We start from the raw sequence: 16860 nt of genomic DNA, 5'->3' as shown, positions 1-16860 counted from the left end.
TTACACCCTTTCTGGGTATTTGTTTTAAGCCGACTACGAGCGGCAGACATTTTTTTCTGAGGAGCTTTTTCATGCCAGAAATAAATTCGGAGGCTTGCCATTGCGTGCCTAACTTTGCTTAATTATATTCTTCAAATAAGCTTCAAATGAGATTAAAATGCTGAAGTTAATTAATGCTTGATGCCAATTGTTCCGAACTTTTCTACGCTAGTCACTTGTTAAGGTTAAGTTATTATAAAAATATTAACTCGTAACCATTTCATCCAACGCGTTGTATTACTCTTAAAGCCATACTGCCATCATAAACACAAGCCATATGACTTTCGACCTGGCCTGAGTTACATTGCCTCAAGTCAAGTTAAAAAGCGACTGCATTTCTCAGGACTTCTGCTGAAAGTAGGCTTTGCTGCTAGCGACAAGAAGAGCGAATTGTTTACGAAATTGTGTAGTCGGTAGGGTTGTTTGCTTATTTATATATTTATATTTTATTATTTTATACCTACATTTAAATAAGCAACTATTATATGATGGGCAAACATACTAAAATTATAGCACAGCCTCTATAAATACTTTGACTAATGTCGCTCTATATACTTAAGCATGTAAGAACACGTGAACGCCAAATATTTACATTAATTTTTATATAAGCCATAGAGTGAAAAGCCAAAGTGGCAAATATTTAACATGTGGAGATTGAATGAGTGAAGCAGAATTGTGTTTTACTAAATGATAATAGCTGAAAGACTGTGTGGCGCGTTGACGACTTTTTGTTTGAAAAGCGAAAGTAGTCAGAAGCTCAGTAGAATTTTGAAATTTTCCCACAGTATATGTCTGTATATATATGTATGTGTATACATATTTCGCTTGCGAAGAGAGAAAATTGGCTGTTTAAAATAAACACCAATAGCTGGTTGCGGCGATTACACCAAAATTCACAGAAAAGTCTCTGGATAAGAACGAAAAGAGCTCTATGAAATCTTAATTCGTTCATCAGATACGGGCCACTTTGCAGTTAAATTTTGTCTAATAAAGTTTCGAAATTGGAATAACCAACCGTCGCTCTGATATACTATAGTTCTTCATTTTTTATTCGCATACTACTTTACCTACAGGGATACACATTTGTATGTATGTTCGTATTGGCTCATATGTGCGAATTGCGCAACCGCGCTTCAGACTGCCAGCATTAGAATCGATTCATGTCACATACAAATGTCAAATGCACAACACTCCGATAATGACAGCTCATAACGATATTCAGAATTTGTGCTAAGAATGTCAGTTGGCAACTAAGCGAGGAGGTGGTCGAAATAAATAAGTCTGAATGAACATAATTCCTAAATATGTACACATACATATGCATATTACCACCCCCACCATATATACATTTAAGCTATTTATATGCGTTTGTATTTTTGAGTATGCGCATACCTGCTTACATACGAGTACATGCGGCACTTTTACCGCAATTTTTTTTGGTTGATATTGAATTAGAAGAAAACACCCAATACCGTCACAAAAAATTGTGAAAAATCAACGCGATTTTCGAGCCACTTCAAGCTTGCGCTTTATTATACCAAAATTCAATGAGCTATAACCCTGCAAACTCGCCATATTTAGTACTATTTCGGAATTTTCTGAAACTATAATAAATATAAATAACTTGGAATTTAATATTATATAAAAAAAAAATAAAAAAGACATTCGCAAAATTTTTAATATTTGATTGTTAAAGTTTTGAGATTAAAATTAAAACCAATTAATGAGCTTTTGCAAATTATTTTTTGGATTTTATGAAGGAGCTTTTCAGCAATTTCATAAAGAATTTAAAAAAAATTTTAGGATTGTTACCTTTGTATTTATGAAGTAAAGAGTACTTGCCGAAATTCTGAGTGAATAAATTATATAAAATAAACTTTGCTTTCCATTGACCAACTTTCATTTGATGCATATTTGTGGTGATAAGAAAGTCGATTTTAAAATTTTTGTAGAAGTTCGCATGAAAAAGTTTGATTTGATTTTCATAAAACACGATCAAAATTAAATAACAAACAAATAAATGCTCCAAACTTGTCAATAAGTCCCTGTGCTGTAGTTATTTAATGCCCTGCATATCGTTAAAAAAGTTTTGAGGTTACTTAATTTTTGTCTTATCCCTTTCAGAATAAAGTGAAACGTGTACATTATTTTTGGCCAAAACGAAATGTAGGGGGATCTTTGTTAGTGAAAAAACTGAACTTTGACCTTTGTCCTAATTAGAGCCCTTGAAATTAGCATTTTGACAGAGTTCACAAGCTGCCCTGAATCCACGAAAGGAAGAATGGGAGTGTGCCCATGTCCTGCATGTATTCAAAAACATGTGCACACACACTTAAACACATTCATATGCATATTATGTGAGTATTTGTTGGCTTCTTTGAGTTTTTATTAGAACTTTGCGTGTAACACGCAAGTCTGGGTTGTATGCTTTCAACGTACACACTTACATACATCATTTACATCTACTCTGGGTAATACATACATACGCATATACTTATGCCCATACATTGATAGGGTACATACACGTAAATAGGTAGAAAAAAGTGCGTTTGGGGATTAGAATATTTTGTGAAAACTTTCACGTGATTCTACAATGTGCTTGTTTTTTTTGTATTTACCGAAAGCAAAATGGATGCCTGGTGCTGTTATTCTATAGAAGACATCGCATGTAGAATATTTTACCGTAAACATACATAAGGAAAGTTATCTACTCCTTAGAAAATATGAATTGCCTTTTCAATTCAAAATGTTTCTTTTGTTTATTAGATGAATAGAAATTCTATTTCGAATGTATGCAATACAGTCACAGTTTTTTTAACCAATGCATTAATTATATCTATGCATTCACATACAAGCAATATTAATTTTGAAAGTGGCAACTGGTAAGGTCAGATTAGATAAATGGTATGACGCTAAAATTAGCCCTGTACTGCATGAATTAATAAAGCGTTAAAAAAATGTGCTGAAAATACCTTGCTAAGGCATATTAAAAGAAAAATAATGAACAAGTTTTACATTTTGGTTTGTTTTTTACGGTTGAAATGCGCAAAAAGTATTATCACTCGAGAAAGATGAGTATCCATAACTCCATGAAATAATTTTTTGTCAAAAATTGCTTACGCTTTACTCGGTTATCGTTATTTGAAAATGAATCACTCGCACTTCAATTCTGCCTTTTCACCCACTTGCACAAAAGCGAGGTTATTTCGAAATGTCATAAAATCATGGGTAATTTTTTTGCGTTTTATTATTGCTAAATATATATTTGAGGGGTTGAAATAGTTTGAATTATTTGATAATACTTAATTTGGAAATAAAATTGACTCAAAACTGCATTACCATATATTGGCGCGTATGCAGTGAAGGGTTAATTAAGTTGAAAAAAATCGGAGAAGAAGCGTGCCATCTATAAATCTATTTACATATGTATGTATACATATATAAGTGCATGGTGTGTGATAGAGTGTGTTGATGAAAAAATAGAACATTACACTTTAGTTTTACTGGTGGCAAGAGATGATCATCGACTAACGATTTGATGCAACCTTTGAGCTTTTGTGCAATTTTTAGCAGGCTACAAATTTATTTATAAAACACAATCGCTAAGTAAGTTGCGCCAGCGAAAGAACAAACATTTGCTGAATCGTTGGGCAGAGTAGTGCAACCCTACGTTAAGTTAGGTTAGGTTATGCTGGCAGTCGGTATGCATGATCAGCTCACTTAGACTTTACAGGTATGTGGCTCTTATGAAGCGCAGAATTCGTCCTATCCCCACGCCAGACAGTTCCGTAACAGAATTGAAAAAGTATCTGCTTAGAAAACCTGCTCTGATTTTAGCTAAGGCTGGACAATTGCAAAGGAAGTGCTCAACTGTTTCTTCCTCTTCTATATCTGCTAAATAGCCAATGACCGGTTATATAAGCCACGGTCTTCGAGATATCCTCTCTTGAAAGGCTAAGCAGTTCCTTTGTCTTTTTCCTATTAGTGGACATAGTATCTTAGCTGTTATGCATGCGTCTTCTTCTTTCCTTTCGTTCGGTTGATGGTCGGTATTATTACAGGACACAACCTACGGGGTTAGCATATGAGCACCATTGGAATCATGGAGGTTACCCAATGTGCCTGTCCTGCTTGGAGGAAGCGGATAGCACTGAGTACTTTCTTTGTGAGTGTCCTGCCTATGCTAGAGCACGGCTACGAGTTTGGGTTCCGATGTCGTGCGAATGAGTAATATTCGGTTTTTAAAATGGAGGATATTTACAGATTTTCCAAAGAATCTGGAAAGTTCTCACAGGACTAACTATCCCTATCTCTGTCTCTATTCTTTCATATTTCTTTCTCTGATACTTTTCTCCTTGCCTCTTTGACTATCTACCCTCTTTCCAGAGCTTTAAATACAATGGGATTTTCAGCCTGTGTGTTTTAGGAGCCACCAAAACTCCTGGCGCTCCTGGGCTCGACCATTTCAAATTTTAATTTCAATTTCATCCCAATGGTACTTCTATCGTTAATCAGTTGAAGAGTTCTACCTTTCCTGATCCCTGGTTAGCTCATTGGCTTTACAAATCCTCCATATCTCTGTGCTCCGGAACCCAAATAAGGCTGACTAAATACGACACTAATATCATTTAGACCTGCCTGGCATTCCTTTGCAGCCTTTGATCTTAGTATAGCCGCAATCATTCATTTAATAGCCACCTGGCTATCCAAGAATATATTTGAAGCAGTTTTTGTTACGCCTGCCGAAAGTGAGTCTAGGAATAGACGTAGCAATGACTTCCCCACTTTATATTTCTGAATCAGGCTTGAGACTAGGACTCACTTCTGAGAGTTAGCAAAATTTTTAATGGTCACCGGGACGCCGGACTACAGGGTGGTATGCAAATATTTCAATTTGAACCAAGAAAATTATGGAAGCACCTAGCACATAGTACTAGCACTTTTTCATAATTTATTTGTTTCATATTTAATTTGAAAAATTTTTTATGAAAATATATTTCATTCTTCTACTAAAACCATATAAATCCAAGTTTCACATTTTGTAAAAAAAATTTTAAAATTTCCATCAAATTTTTATACTTTTTAAACATAATTTATAAAAAATTCCGAATATGCGGTTTTATAACCTACTGAATTTTGGTGTAATGAAGTTCAAAGTTTAAATGCCGCATTGCTGCGTTGATTTTCTGTTTTTTAACTTAAACTTTAAACTTGCACTTTTTGCACTTTAAATCCTCGATCATGAAATACCAGTTGATAGAAAAAGTTTTTCTCTAATAGCGGTCGTCCCTCAGCAGGCAATGGCAAGCCATCGAGTGTACTTCTGACATGAGAAAGCTTCGCAACAAAACCATCTGCCGTTCGGGGTCGCCTTCAAGTCGTAGGTTCCATTCATACCATAAGCCAGATGTGCGCAAAAGATCATAGATTTTTTGTCACGATAACGTAGCATCTGCAAAGTTGTTATTGTAAAAGAGTTTCTGGCCTGGAACTCATCAGATTTGAGCGTTTGCATGTTAAGAGATCCAAGTATTTTGGACATTGTCGTAAGTTTTCTAAAAATTGGTGTATTTATAGGCAGGTTTGAGTATAATAAGAAGTAAACTGAAACGGTTTTTGAGAAAAAAGTAATAAGTAGAGATTTATTTATTTATTCATTGTTGAAAATTTTGGTATAAAGTTTTTCAAAGTGAAATACTTTTTTGGTTCTTTTTCATTTTTTTATTTATTTTTTAGTATAAAAAACACTTTTTAAGAAACGTTTTTTTGGGAAAAATTTAATTTTTTTTGTTAAAAATTTTTTGTCGAAATTTTTTTGGAAGAAAACTTTCCTTTTTTTCTTAAAAATGTTTGGTAAAATTTGTTTATAGTTTTTGAAAAACACACCGTCTAAGATTAGTTTCTTATTTGTTTTATTATTAGCTGAAACTAAGCTCAGTATTTATTGAAAGTTCCATACCGCAATACGCATAATATTCTGAGTTATGTTAAAATACGACAACGAACCAGTGGAAAATATCTATCTGCGTCTATCTGCTGATTGATTTACATAGCGTCGTTTCGCTCGATTTGCAAACAGACGTAATATAATATACGAGTACGCTTGCGAACGCTTCAGCAGTATTTTGCTCTATATCTTAATTTTTGTTTTGATTGCTATTTTATTGATCAATTTCCATTACTTTTTTGACAGAGTGTAGACCACATTTTTCAGCATTTGTTTTTATCAAAATTAGCATAATTTCGACGCCACTTCCAATGTTTTACGTATTTAAAAAACAGAGTGGGATATTTATAATAATATGCACATACTATAATATTTAAGTGACGATGCGCATGCGCTATTGCGCTGTTTGCTTATTACGTTTTTTCTTGAATACGCACATAAATACAATAAAATATTTTCGGTAGCGTAAGCGAATTTGGCAGAGCCATCATTGACGTTATCCGCCCCTAACAAACGCGCGGTATGAAGAGAGGCTCCTCTGTGCGATTCCATGAAAATTAGCACGGCCGGTGCCGGCTTATCCTTATCATATTTAGGCGCACTGTTGCATGCTTTTCATGCACAATTTTTGCGGTGTGACTAGTAAAATACAAATTTATGCGTATACAACTGTGTTCACAATAAAAGCAGCGCGAAATACGAGTATTGCAAAGTTTTGACTCTTTATTCATTTTTTATTACATATTTTTTTTATTTTTTTATAAAAATATAGTTCACACTACAGTAAAATATAACTCAAATTTAAACTTTTGAACAAAATTTAAAAAAATTTCATTAAAATCGAAAATTTCAAAAACTTCATCAAAATTCCTAACTTTTTGGCCAGAAGTTTTAGAAAAATTCTGTGTGATCAGTTTTGTAACCATTTATTTTTTTATAGGATATCGTATTTTTGGTATTTTTAGCAAACAAATGCGCGATTTTTTTTTATATGGGAAAAATAAATAAGATGTCACAAAAAATTGTCAAAAAACAAAGCGATTTTTGAACCACTTCCAACTTGCACTTTATCACAGACTTTTTCTAAAAACTCTCACTAAAAGTGGGAAATTTTGTTGAAAGTTTGCTGAATTTTTAAACATTTTTTACGAAGCTTGAAACTTTGAGTTACATGGTTTTCGTTTAGTATACACTTATAAACTTATTGTTATAACCAAAACAAAAAATCAAATAGTAAATATATAAATATTCAAAACTGTGATATACAACTACATGTGCCTACATAGAGGGTGTGATGTATATACACATGCACATATGTATATGTAGATAAGATTAAACTTCACCTCTATGTACATGTTGTACATACCTACTATGTACTTATATATCTACACTTTCTATTATTCGCTTATTCTGGCTGGGTAGATGTCTTCTTCTTCAAAGATTTACTGCACGGTTTCCTCCACTTTTCTGCCATTTTCTCTAACAACTCGTGTTTGCATTAGTTTCTATGTTGTCATTGTACATACATAAGTACATAAATATACGTAGTAAGAAAATATTATAAATACAAAATTATAAATATGAACTCACGTGCCAGCTAGCAAAAGTTGTATCTAAATATAGACGTGAATTGTGAGGGTTTTTAGTACGTAGACGCCGGTCTGGCGGTAGAAATTGATCGGGGTGTTGGCTTTCTGTGTTAACTATAAAAGGTCCAAACGGTTTTTTAAGCAAGCAGATTCGTGAAAGATTTTAATTGTCATTTTTGTAAAACGAATTCATTTGTATGGAAAAGTTAAAAAAACGGGATCTAAACCTGCATTTAATTTAAGAGATATTTGAGTGTTAAAGGAATTAAAATTAAGTAAATGCAGCCGAGTGTGCTTTACGGGCCTCAAAACTTTTGAAACCGTTTAGAGTTATCTGTTGTTGTTGTTCAAGTGGTTGAGTGTTTCTGCTGATCTTAATTAGCGACGAGCGGCATTTTACCACCACTGTTCTCGTGAGGTGCCGTTTTGTTTTTTTTTTGTTCAGTCAGATCTATTTCGTGGGATCCAAGTATTTTTTATCTCTATGCCGAAGATTGCATTTATTTGATGTAGGAAAGGCTTACCGAAAGAGCGAAGTCTAACCAGATTTGGATATTCGCTTAAATAGTGGAAAAGACTTTCTTTCACACCCTCCACCTGACAGCTTCTGCAGATGGGACTGAAAGAAAGGTTAAGTCTGGCTGCATGATTTCCTACCTTCCAATGACCTGTAAGGTTTGCAGTGATTCGTGAGATATTTGGACGAGAGCATCCAAACGGCCATATTTTTCTTGTCGAGGGTGCATGGAGTTTACTACTTCCACCTTCTTTCGCCTAAACCATAGTTGTGTGAAGCAATGGATGTTTTTATTGTATTGAATGGGGTAGCAACTGCCACCGCCTCGGTTATGTCAAGTGCTGAACCTTCTCTGGCCAGCTCAACCGCTAACTCATTAATCTCTATGTTCCTATGATCGGGAACCCATATCAGAGTAATTTGAAGCCAATGACCAGCAATTCTAGTTCATCTCTACAGTGCAAAATTAGTTTGGCTTAAATGGAATTGGAATCTAAGGCCTCTACAGCTGCTTGACTGTCTGAAAAGATAGCTACTATTGCGCCAATTTTTTTGTAGTGTTTTATTGATTTGCATGCTTCTCCGATTGCTAATAACTGCTGGCTATGCGTGCAGGGTGTTGAAAAATGATTTTTAAAAATTATTTAGGTGCGAACAAATGTTTGGCACAAAAATTTAGTGCACCCATCACAAATTTCTTATAATGCCCACTGGACGAAAACACAAATTTCGTCAACAGTGATAGAAAAAAATGTCCTAGTAGTTCGATATATACATATATACAAACATATGTTCGCATAAGTCATAAACACTTGTATGCATAATTCTGATGCATTTGGATTCAATGCATATGGTGGGATTTAATGCAAATTAGTTTGAATAGCCAACAGTGAAGTAATAAACATTGCATTGTATGTAAAAACTATTTATCAAGAAATTATAAATTCGTGGAGCAGCGCACATGCCCAGGGCGGGTACAAAACAAATTGCGGCGATCAGCTTGGGTGTGTTTGTCACGTGCTGTTCCGTCAGCTGTCACGACTAATGGCGCCTGATTGACTAAGCAGATTAAATCGAAGAGAGAAGTTTAAGCGAGCCTGTTCTTGTTTTGCGTGATAATATTGAACGATTCTCAAGAATATGAAATGCCCATTGAGGCAACGTATCACATATGACACTTGACTCATTTGTTGTGAGTGGCCTGCACTGTACGTTGTGGTCCATTAATTAGTGAAATCTCGTGCAAGTATGTGACAAAAGTTTCAATGTCACCAACGTGTGGACTACACATGCCATTGTCCATGCATATGTATGTACGTATATGCACTGGAAAATATTTTTTCTCATACATACACACGTACATATACACATGTATGTAATTTTCTTTGTAACCTGCAGCGTAGTTGTTCAGCGCATTTTATAAATAAAGGTAATTTGTTTCTATATTCACGATTAGCATAGCAACTAAATCTGAAATAAAAAAGTAAACGAAAACAAATAGATAAAAACTCATTAATTTGCGACAGCGCATGCAACAATCATTATGCACAGAAGTTTTCGTGCTAAGCGCTTGTAATATTTTTATTCGCTTCAAGTTTATTAAAAAATAAAAATTGCAATGCACTAACGAAAACAACACACAAACACAACTGCGTATATATAAGTAATGTGTACCTGCATGTAATTATGGACACATGACACACTGCTCATCACTTGAATAAGTTCAATGATTCGAAATCAATAGGATTTTGTTACGATTATTTCCAGTTAAAAGTTAGGTTAGGTTTTTGTGGCAGTCGGTTTAGAATAGCCAACTCACTAAGACCAAGTACGTTCGTAACACTGGTACCACTGTGCAATACGGGAACCTCAGTGTTTATTTATATTTGAAATCATTTAGACGCTCTTATGAAGCGTAGGATAGGTTCTATCCCCATACCGGATAGTTTCGACAGAGACCCAAAAGAGTATTTTCTTAACAACCTCGCTCTACTCCTAGATAAGGCTGGCCAATTACAGAGGAAGTATTCTACTGTTTCTTCCTCTTCCTCGTCTTTACAACTTCTGCAGTATTCATGAGAAAATACTCCTATCCTAGAAGAGTGCCTACCAAACAGCCAACGACCGGTAACACAAGCCACGACCTTTCCTCTTGATAGGCAGTACAATGGTCTCCTGACTGAGTGCTTGGACTTGCCCAGCCCCCCACAAATCTAATCTAAATCAATCCCTCTTGATAGATTGAGCAATTCTTTTGACCTTTTCTTATCAAATTGCGGCTAAATGAGCCTGCATGTAACACACTATTTGCCTCCTGGAAAATATTATTTTGTAAGTTGCTATGGGAATTCCAATATTGAGTCTGTTTTCAAGCAGGGTAAGATTAGTTACCCTTTCTGACTAGCTCAGCGGCCTTGCAATTTCCTTCAATATCTCTATGTCCCGATACCCATATAAGACTAACCTTAAAGATGTTGCTAATATCATTTAAAGTTGCTAGGCATTCCTGAGCAACCTTTGATCTTAGCACAACTGCTTCCATTGATTTGATGGCCGTCTGGCTATCCGCGGAGATATTTATGGTAGTTTTTGTTACGGCGTGTGTGTTAAGGTACACAGTTACCTCCTTCATGGCTAAGAATTTTGCCTGGTAGACGGTACAGTCGTCCGGAAATCGGACAGTCCTAATTCTTTTGAAAAAACTCCATAGTCTACTTTATTTTATACCTTAGGCTAATCCGTGTAAAAATTTATCTCCCCTCTTCGCCTTGACTTTTGAGTTTGCCATTCTTTTCTTGACGGGATGTTAATCTTGAAGAGTCGGTCGAAGGTGGGTTTAGGGAAAGAGTAGTAATTTTCTTGATTATACAATAATTACTCTTAGTAAGTAGTATAGAAGCATGGCCGGTTAAGGAAAAGTGTACTTTAAATCAGTGAGCACTTGGATCTTAGCTAATATTTAAACAAGAAAGTATACGTACAAGGAAAAAAATTATTCTTATTAAAAATAAATAATTTTTAAAATCAAATATCTCTAAGACGGTTGAGTGTTTTACATCATGGCATATAACCAAATTAATGTGAAAGCACCTAAATAATAATATTTCTAAGTAACCAGCACGACTTTCTCCGTAAATCTGTATGAATGTCTGTTTGTATGTATGCATATGCTTGCAAATAAAAAGGTGACCGCTTGCACCTGCATATGCAATTACGTTTATGAAAAATTAAGTGTTTATCTAAGTCTTATGACTCACACCATTACTTCGAAATGATTCATCGATATCTCCTTTAGCTATACGGGGCCCAACTGGGAGATACAAACATTGTGGACATTTAAATTGTACAAATGGCGCTTCGTGTGCTTACACGTACAAATATGTTTATATACATAAAATCATGTGCAATAATGTGGTAACTCCCTACAGAAAATCTACTCTCTATGTATGGGCGGTAGCGTTTACTGTACTTTCCTCGCTAAAATCAGATGTGAATTGTCAGGTCATGAATTCAGTCATGAATGGTAATCGATCGAGAAAGCGATTGGTGGGATAGTCAAATAGAAAGAAATAAGAGAAGAGCGCTCTTTATTTATCTCGTCTTGTATATGCAATATAAAAGAATGGCACGAGCAGAGTGAAATAGACAACAAAAAAATGTATGTTACAGGCGAAGTAAAATAAAGGGGGAAAACATAAAATACTACACAAAAAATTTGTGCTACTTACGAAATTATTCATGTGTACTCCAGCCACCGTTACTACTCTCATTTTTGCTACGCTACTACTCCCATAGCTGCTACCTGAGCAGTGTTCGTTTTTGTTTTGAATGCCCCGATTTACAAACAGATCCTTCCGGAAGGAAGACACTGGAAATTCTCTTTTGATGTTTCACTGGCGGTCATACGGCAATATTATGCGGTTTTGCGGTGTTACACCGAAAATGCAACCGGCAAATTGGGTATATCCGTATACTGCAGGTTGTATGTATGGTTGAATACAGCACAGAATTATATTTTTATTATAGTTCCTGAACCATAAAAACTTGTGCTAAAAAACCATAAATGTATTATGTCTCGGCTATTTTTTAGACGTTTAAATATTAAAATTAAAATCGTTCAAGGTATTTTACAGTGCACTCATGGGTTTAGATTTATAGATTTTTATATATGTATATTTTTTCTTTTTTCTTCTTATAAAAACAATGTCGGAAACAGAGGCATTCAACCGGGCGGGAAGGCATATAACTTCAAAAAAAAAAAAAAAACGGTGATTTAAGTCAATTAAAAAAATGACAGTTGAAATTATAACAAATGAAATAATAAAAAATAAAATTTAATACTTAGTTGTACTAGTCAAATTGTCGGTGATTTCAGCACTTATAAGTACATTTCAAAAACAATTTACACCTGAAGGGTATTGCTAAGAGTCGTGTATGAGCGTCCTAGGACATGCCTGCGTTACATTCATTAACAAAGTATCTGTGATTCAGTGCTATTGCGCACTGAAGGGATGGTTTCAAAGCCAATACCTATGTAACTTAATTATTTGGGTCTCTACTCGCCTAGATATGGCGACTGTGTGAACGACTCTGCCAGCACAACAACACAGTCGAAATTGTCACACTTTGCACTTTTGCGCACCAAACTTATAGTGGCCTATTTGGAACTACAGCGCTTTTTCTTCATTTTTTAGTTTTTACTGCCGGGTTTTGCATTTCTGTCGTTCACGTTAATAAAATACTTGCATTTGTCCTCAAAAACCAAACAAAAAAATGCACTGCAAATTTCACACTCAAACACACCCATGCACAGATACTCGGACACTTGCATGCATACTCATATGGAGTTAATCGGAAGTAGAAATTTCTTAATTACATTTAATAAATACTTTTATATGCACTCACACACACACACACACACTTATCTGTATGTCAGTCGATAATTGTATTAGCTGGCCTTGCTGTGCAGCATTGTGTTCTAGCAATTTGTGATGAATTTTAGTTGAATGCAAACTAATAGAAAGTCTTTTAGTATAAATACATTTAATAGCTCTGTTTATCAAATTCTCGGAACAAAAAATGAATCAACAAATCTGAAAGTTGCGATCGTTAAGTGAGTTGTTGGAATCAGATGCTACCAATCGCCGCCTTTATTCGCTTATGCACACATGAACATATATGCACACACATACATCAACATAAGTACATTGTTATGAGCACATGTATATATGCGTACATACATACTTACATATGCTAGTGTATGTATGAAAGGTCCAGAGTTAATTGATAAATTATTCCATACTTGATTGCCAACATTTAATGTTAATAAATAAATATTGATGTAATATTCCCTTTTCAAAACGATTACAAAGAATAATTAAATCCCTTTCCTTACAGCAAACTAAACACCGGCATATACATACATACATACGTGCAATGATTGCTGCATATATACATATTAATACTAATCATTGTATTTATTTTATTTTCCTTCATGGAAAGTTTAACGTTTTTCTTGAGAAATATTTGATTCGAATAAAGATTTTCAGTTCTGTAGAAATATTTATGTAACGAACTGATCTAAGTAGAGACCATTTCGCCATTGCAGTTTACTATTTGATTTATTTATTTATTTATTCATTAATGTCTAACAAAATTCAGAATAGACATTTAAGAGATTAATTCAAAACTACAATAAACACAAATATTTTAGAATATTTAATAATAAAAATGTAGTGCAATTAAATTTCAACATAAGAAATCATTAAATTGTTAAAATCAAGTTAAAATTTAATTCTAACGAGATAAATAGTAATACAACTAAAATAATTAATATTTAAGGAATATTTTCTTGCATTTGAAATACCTGTTTGGCCTCTGAAAGGTCTAAATTCAAAGAGGTTGAGAGGTAATTAAAGTCAGACGACTTTCTAATGAGTGGCGTATTAGCACTAAAAATCTTAAAACAACGAAAATTTCTGCAAGGAACATTAAACTGTATTTCTAGGAGACCCGGGCAGCCAATTACGCCATTAACAAGACCAAAGATAAATGATACTGCCTGAAGAGTACCTCTGTCACTTAATGGGAAAAGACTAACCAAACGACAGCGAGATTTGTATGATGGTTTCGGGTCTGAGAAATTGCGTGAATGTAGTGGGAAACGCACAATAAATTTTTGAACCCTTTCCGCTCGATTTATATGGACTGAAAGAGGCGTAATATAAACGCAGAGTTATAATATCTTACGAGCATATGGGTCATTAAAGTGCGATGAATGATGTCTTACAAAATCGAGCATAAAATTGCGCCTTGAATTAACGAAAACCCTTAAATCTTTTGTCACACCAAACAAAGGAAGATATGTGTAATTAATATAATAAGAGGTATTAAGGGAGTTTCAAGCTTCGCAAAAGTGATTTTGTCACATTTTTCATTTTCATTTTCCATTTATGACATTCTTTTTCATTTAAGAAATAGACGATTCATAACGCACTAGAGAAAAAAATATTCAGCTCAGACTGTTGGGCGGCTGAGTGACTAGAATTTCTTATTTCAGCATAAACTTTTATATCTATAGAGAAAAATATTAGCAAAAGAAAAGTATGAACAAACATCAGTAATAAACAAAAGAAATAACAAACATACAAAAATACTGCCCTGAGGTACACCAGAGGTGGCGATAAACTGTTTCGAAAAAAACCCATCGATGACTACTGCGCTGCACCTCTTTATTTAATGGTTCGGCAACTTTAAGAGGCACAACTATTTGCCAATGCCTTGAAAATTATGTACATACAGATGTGCACATAAAAGTCATTACATTTTTTAGTATAGATATAGTGAATAAGACTCCTAGTAAAATAAGCGGAATTGGCTCAGTTTTTATTTAGGGTTTGGGGTTCTTGCGGTGCCTCCCACGAAAAGAACCTGCAGTCCAATAATACTTTTGAGCAAAATAGGATCATTTTTAATACATATATAAGTAAATGCAAATTTCTGAAATAACTGTGAAATATAGCATGCGACAAGTATAGTATTTTTATAGTGTCCACTGCGTATACTTTATTTCTTAGGAGGAAGGAGTTCAATTTTTTTCTACGTTTTTATAAGATAGTATGAAGAACGCAGTTGAAAAGTATGAAGTAAACAAACATTTTTCTTCATAGTTGGACAATTCTCCTTTCATTTGATATGTCTATTAATATCCACAAGTCAGTATAAGCATTAGCAAATAATACAACATTTTATTTCCTTAATTGTATTACTATTACACCTGAGGAGTGTTTCCACTTTACGACTTTGAGTTGACAAAAAATTCTTTAGCGAATAATTATATTCCGCATTATGTAATAAAAAACCCTTCTGTGTATGTATTAGGAATTACGTATTTTGGTGTTTGGCCGAAAATCTCCTACTGTTCTTACGTTTGCGAACGAAAGCTGATTTGTATGAGAAGCATTTTGTGTTAGAAACTGTTTGCCATTGCCTGTCGAGGGTCAACCGCTATTCAAAAAAACTATCTATCATTCGACCTTCCAACAGGCATTCGACTTACCACAGAATGGTAATCACCCACAAGCCAATTCGATTATGATGAGTAGTATTTGACCAACTTATATTTATACAGGAATAATTTTTTAACAGCCATATTATGACCTGGTCAAAAACATGTTTCGCTTATGTCAATTTCACATTTTTACTTCTATGAATTTTAGCGTGTAATTTTCGAAGGCTGTTATATTTTGGACTTTAATTGCTTTGGTGAAAGTTAAAAGACTTAAAATCATGCCATGTTTTAATAAGCGGGACTTCTTACTAATGAAACTGAAAATAATGTATACAGAGGGTGTTTTTGGCTGAATGAGAACTATCGATATGGATAAATCTGGCTTTGCAGGTGAGAATGGCAAACTGTGTTAATATTTCTGTTCAGTGAGGTTTGGCAAGCCTTCAAGGGAAATTTAATTTGAACAAAAAAAAAAATTGTTCGCAGTTCATAGAGCACTGGCCGCATCATCGGCCCTTATTTCTGTCGAAATGATGAGGAAGCAGCTGCCGTTACGGTGAATGGCGACCGTTGTCGAGCTATGCCGTCTGAATTTTTAGTTTAATTAGTAAAACATTGACTACATTTGGTTCCAAAAAGGCGACGCAACTTCCCATGCAACGCGCCTAACAATCGATTTATTGGACTGATCGAATGAACCATGTAATTAGCCTCGTATTTATTGCAATATTCAAGCCACCATTGTCGCTATACAGCCAGATTTATTCGGAAAAGTTAGTCAAAAATTGAACTGATCGCATGGACCATGCAACTCGTAGCCGCACCAGACATACATATGTATAATATGCTGGATAATATATTCAAAAAATAAACGTCGTGAAATTATCCACCAGATTAGAAAAAAAAAATCGTTCCAATAATATTTTAATTCCTTAAGCTTTAGAAAAACACCCGATCTGCTTCAACGACTTTCGAATAAAGCATTGCATTCAATTATAAACATAAGTGAAGCCAAATTTTTTTCGTCTGGCTTTTCCAATGTCCTTCTTGTGTGGTGAGTGCAGCAAAATAAAATACCAATCAACAGGCTCGCATTAGACCTTGATGCGTTCACCATATCAGCTTTATGCCGCCCTCTTTGAACACATTATTTTATTTTTGGGTCAATTACATGATTAATTTGTTACAACTTTGTTTCTCTAATGCAACAGGATGCAGTGGTGTCACGAATTTCTTCTTCCAAATTTGTTGGTTTCAT

At 34.5% G+C, this 16860-nt stretch overlaps 1 protein-coding gene across 8 annotated transcripts in view; it reads right to left on the bottom strand.

Annotated features, from left to right (window-relative positions):
* LOC129243716 (matrix metalloproteinase-14) overlaps positions 1–16860 on the bottom strand; it is an 89302-nt gene that overhangs the window by 23683 nt on the left and 48759 nt on the right. The window lies entirely within an intron of this gene.

This window comes from Anastrepha obliqua, chromosome 4, assembly GCF_027943255.1.
Source record: "Anastrepha obliqua isolate idAnaObli1 chromosome 4, idAnaObli1_1.0, whole genome shotgun sequence".
NCBI classification, from domain to species: Eukaryota; Metazoa; Arthropoda; class Insecta; order Diptera; family Tephritidae; genus Anastrepha; species Anastrepha obliqua.
The sequence above is the reverse complement of the archived record's forward strand: the minus strand, read 5'-3'. Positions and strand labels throughout refer to the sequence as shown.